This window comes from Nannospalax galili, unplaced genomic scaffold (assembly GCF_000622305.1).
Source record: "Nannospalax galili isolate Female #2095 unplaced genomic scaffold, S.galili_v1.0 scaffold1345, whole genome shotgun sequence".
Classification (NCBI taxonomy): domain Eukaryota; kingdom Metazoa; phylum Chordata; class Mammalia; order Rodentia; family Spalacidae; genus Nannospalax; species Nannospalax galili.
The window spans coordinates 307,214-312,338 of NW_008353213.1; the positions used below are offsets into that span (position 1 = coordinate 307,214).

The window sequence follows — 5,125 nt, forward strand, 5'->3', positions numbered from 1 at the left end:
AAAGATCAGCTAGTCTTCAGTCTACAGCAGCAAGATGAACTCACCAGCGAGAGAGAAGGCAAGCAGCAAGAAGCCTGGCGTTCTCCTCTGCCTTGGTCTTTTATACCAGCTGCCATCAGAAGGTAACACCCACATTTAGGGTGTGTCTTCCAGCTTCAGATAATCCAATCAAGAGGATCTCTTTCATTTCAGTTAATCCCAGATCCATTCAAGTTGACACCCAGGAGAAGCCATCACAAAAAGCATCTTAAAGTTGTACAAAGAAAGGATAGTGTCTCTTCAGCAGGATGCACCCACTCACTACTAAAGACATAATATAATGAAGAATGCTGTCTTGATGGTGCGTGCCAGAGTCATGGATTGAGCAGAAACCTCCCTTTCTCAGATAGAGAGTTTGACGAACTGTCTGCTTCTCAAGGCTTACCTGTTCCTCACAAATTCAGGGTCCAGAGAAGCTTCATATGAACCCTCAGGAGCATGATGTTAGTGAAGGAAGCTGAAGGAAAACCCCAAGTGGCAGTATCTTGGTCTTCTTCCTTTTTGGAGGCAATTCATCTTTGGGGGTCTTGGAGTGATTCATAGGTTTTTAGTAATTCTAATTTGCATTCCAGATCTGGAGGAAGGAAAAGAGCTTAGTGTTGAAGTTATTAGGATCAGGATGACTATACAATTTCAGGCAGGTTGAGGAACTATGGAAAATATTACCAAATGGCAGTAAGGGGTAGGAGGCAAACATGGAAACTAAATAAGAACTAGAAATGCAGTGTGGTCCACTAGGAGTAAGGCATGATTGAAACCTATAGATTTTTATTATAATGGCTTTATAAGTAACACATACTTAAGAAATAGCATTATCTTTGTGTTTTGACAATAAATGATTAGTATAACATACAATATAACAATGCCTGCTAAGGGATTGCAAAGTGATTTTTGAATTTATTTGTGTTTCTGATAAATGCTCTAATACTTATTTTAAACAAAAGCATACTTTATAGAAATATTATAACACAAAATTTTTTCTAGCTTCCAAAATATGTATATTTAAGAGGACATCTTAAGCTCTACATTCCAATTTTTCTTATGCCTTGTTTAAAAATGGTATAGCACATAATTCTAATACAATAACAGCAATCAAGAAACTACACTCCTATGCCTCCATCCATTTCCAGTTGAACAAATGTCCCCCAAAATGTAGTAACATGTGACATTTGCAGAAACAAATTTTCTGATAAACAATTTGCAATGGTCTGGTCTGGTTTGGAACACATGGGGACATTGCCTACATGAATTAATAAGGTAACACAGCTGGCCAATGTATAGAAACAAGAGAATACAGAGTACATACCACTGCATAGGACATCTATATCACAGTTCTGCCTCCCAAGGATATGGGATCACTGCAGGCAGGCAGAAAGATTGTAAGATCCTGAGGTGGTAGATGACTACAGGGAAAGAATTTTCTAATGAACTGGTTAGTTACTCATGATGACTCAATTATGACAGCATGTACAAGTACCAGGTAAGATCAAACCAGACAACATCCAAGCATGGACATGGAGAGATGAATAAGAAACTCAAACCTTACCTGAGGAACTGTTTTTTGTTAATTGATGGCTGCTGAGAGGGAAGAGTGAGATTTGTGGTAGTTTGACCATTTTCCATTGGATGAACCCATACAGAAGTGCATTTCAGGATACAGTTTTGATTTACATGAAACTGTGGGGTGCTGGGGGATGCAAATGAGGGAGAGGATCTAAATTACATCAAATTACATTGCATGAAATTTGTAAAAATCCAGTTAATAAACGAATAAGAAACCCAGCATTGCCAGAAGATAGATACTCAGAAGCAAAAAACAAAGAAACAAGCAGACCAGTAAACATAACCTAATTAAAATTTTGGCAAGCAGCTAAACAGAGAGCATTTTCAGTTTGTAACCACATGAATTCCTTAGGAAGGGGCCATTCATCTTTGGAGGAATGACTATTTCAGAAAACTACAAGGTGAGACTAGATCTATCCAACTGATCAGAAGTCAGGGAAGATGGTGGAGTTGGGGGGACTGCCTGAGTAGGTACTTACCAATCTATGGTAAGCTGTTTAGCTAGGGTAGGTTAAGGATCTAGTGTAGGGATCTGACACAGAGGAATTGGAGCCTGCCTGGGTCCGACACTGGCTGGGAAATGGTCGGAGTGGGTGAGAAGAACGGAATAGAGATGCAGTGGGCAGGATCTGACTTGACAAATTCCTGGATGGACAGGTCTGTCTGACTGATCAGGAGCCATGGAAGATGGAAGTGGATGGAATTTCCTCAGTAGGGACTTAGCAATCTATGGTAGAGTGTTTAGCTAGTCTAAGTTAGGAATCAAGTCCAGGGATCTGAGGTGGAGGAAATGTAACCAGCCTGAGTCCAAGGCTGGCTGGAGATCACATAAGTATATCTTCTGAAAAGACATTTATTCACATATTCTGAAAATTGTATTTTCCTTGTATTTGAGAAATAATATCAATGGGAGAATAAATGAGACACTTCAGAAGAAGCACTAGAGACATGCACCTTGTTGGTAATGTATATTTTCAAAGTATATAGGAAGAAACTTCAAACTTGCTAACACTAAACCTTTAAAATCCTTGTCTTGGTAAAACTGTTTCATGATTTCTTAGTCCCAATTCACTCTTCAATGATTAAAATATAATTTATCTTACAAGTTTTCTCTAGCATTTCCAGATAATAATGTGTCGTAGACCCTTCAATGACAAAGTGCTGTTCAAATTGTGAATGGTGGTTATTCATGCCTGTCTTCATGTACCTGAAAGCCCAGGTATGGGGTAGAGAGCTCAATAATTGCCATAAGATGTCAGAGTAAAGTTAAGCATCGCTGATCTCATATTCCCTATTAGTTGTATAGCTAGAGTCCTTCTATTTGGATCGAGGTCTTTCTGAGTCACCAGAGACTTTGCAGAGGTTTCTAACTGAAGCATAAAATATGTAATCCTGAAAATAAGTTAAAATATTCAATCTACAATTTGAAAATTATAGTATAAAATTAAATATACTTGTGAAAACTATGCATCAGAAACCCCATTTATGACATAGAGCATAAATCATTTCATGGGAATACCAAGAAAGAGAATGAAACCCAGGAAGAAAGAGTTTTGGAAACAAAATGGTTAGAATATTTAACACAAAGGAAAAGGTGTATCTTTTTTTAAATATGGAACGCTTCATTTGTGTGTCATTCTTGCACAGGATCCATGCTTATCTTCTCTGTGTCATTCCAATTTTAGTGTATGTGCTTTCGAAGTGAGCAAAGAAAAAGCATAAGTTAAGGGATGTTTTTGGAGGGTGGAGAATTGACACAGTATCTCAATCTGTATCACAGATTGGCTGGAATTCACAGCACAGACCTCAGCTTTTTAGTCCTAGAATTAGAGGGATGAACTACAGTAACTGGCTCTCAAGCAGTCTTTATTGAATATACTATTTGGAACAAAACCTTTTTCTAAAGGAAGCTTCATGTGCCTTGCATTACATACAGTCTCATCTAAGACTACATTATGCAAATCACCAAAAATAAAAATGGCTGCATTCATGTTCAAATTGACTGTAACATACAAAGCCCTCTCTGTTCTTTGCTTCATTAATTTAAAAAATAGGTCACAGGATTGGATTAGTACTCAATTCTGTATTTCTCATTCCCTTATACATATTTCTTATTATATTATTACCAAGTCACTAAGCTATTTCCTCTAAGATGATGCTGCCTTTATTAATGTACTCAGTTCTGAGGAACTAGGAGGCAGAAGAGCAAAGTCTTTTACCAGCTTCTCTCATTTAGCTCATGGCCCACTATGCAGGTGTTGCCATGTGTTCCACAGCAATACTACATGTGCATTTCTCCATATCTAATAATGCAGCTCACGAAGAAGAATGGAAACAGAATGTCTTTGCTGAACAACCCTGAACTTTCAAATCTAACTGAATCTGCTTTGCATATTTCTTGTCTAGAGATTTCCCACCTCACACAGGTGCTGTTGTTGAATCCCTAGACAGCCCACAGACTATCTGGACTAGATTAGCCCTATCCAAATAACATCCACTCTCTGTCTCCATGCAGTGATTTCCATTGGTCTTCATCCCAGATGAGACTAGGAATGGGATAAATGATTCCCTGAGTTTCCTTCTCATGGAACTTTTCATCTAATATAAAACTAATTCATTTTGTGTCTAACAGAGAATCTGATTCTAGAGAAAACTGATTCTGTACCTAAAATCTTAAAATTATAATCTCTACAGAGTCATATATGCTAAAAAGATTGGATATTTAATTTACTTTTGCACTATTATAAATATGCAGATCTACGAATGGGCAATGACTTAATCTAGTTTCTAGTTACCCTGGCCATCTATATTTTGGAGAGAATCACTGTCATTTGTAAAATTAATCACAATGATGAACTGATTGTTCTTGTCAACAACATACCATGCCACTTTAATATGTCACATTTAGGGGTATATCTCTCTTGGATTCCAGAGTCCTGAAGTGAAATTGGTCTGCTAAATTCTATCCACCATTTATCTGTTCTACACCACAGAGTCCAGAAAAACACAGCCATTCCATAAATATTTTGATACTATTTTGCAAAACCAGCAGAATTCCTGATAGGAAAAAGGACAGAGTGAACTACTGTGCAGCTTCCCACTAGTTTTGTCTATGTCTTGTGCCATCTGAGCCTATAGTCACTTCAGGTGTTTTGACACTAGGTAGTAATTGATGTTCTGTTTGCATGTATTCAACTGTTGACTCACAGACAGGTAGAACAGGAGCTTGGTAGGAAGAATGTGAGTCATTTCTGCTAATTTTAGGCAAAGACTGGTTCACAACTATGTACGTAACCCCTGATAAACTCATCAAGATGGATTTATTGTGACTGGAGACACCACTCAGGTTGATACTTGCTGGTCCTCCAGAGGACCCAAGTTCAGTTCCCAGCATTCATTCCTGTGACTGACAACCACCTGTTACTCTAGCTCCAGGAAAACTGATAATCTTCTCAGGTCTCTGTGTTAGCAACAGCATACAGGTAGCATACACACACACACACACACACACACACACACACAC

The 5,125-nt window shown here is 38.1% G+C and overlaps 1 non-coding gene across 1 annotated transcript; it reads right to left on the reverse strand.

Moving 5' to 3' along the window:
- Positions 1–3,208: 3,208 nt before the first annotated feature.
- LOC115067222 lies at positions 3,209–3,311 on the reverse strand. Its single transcript, XR_003846650.1, has one exon. It is a non-coding gene; the product is annotated as a U6 spliceosomal RNA (small nuclear RNA).
- Positions 3,312–5,125: the final 1,814 nt, after the last annotated feature.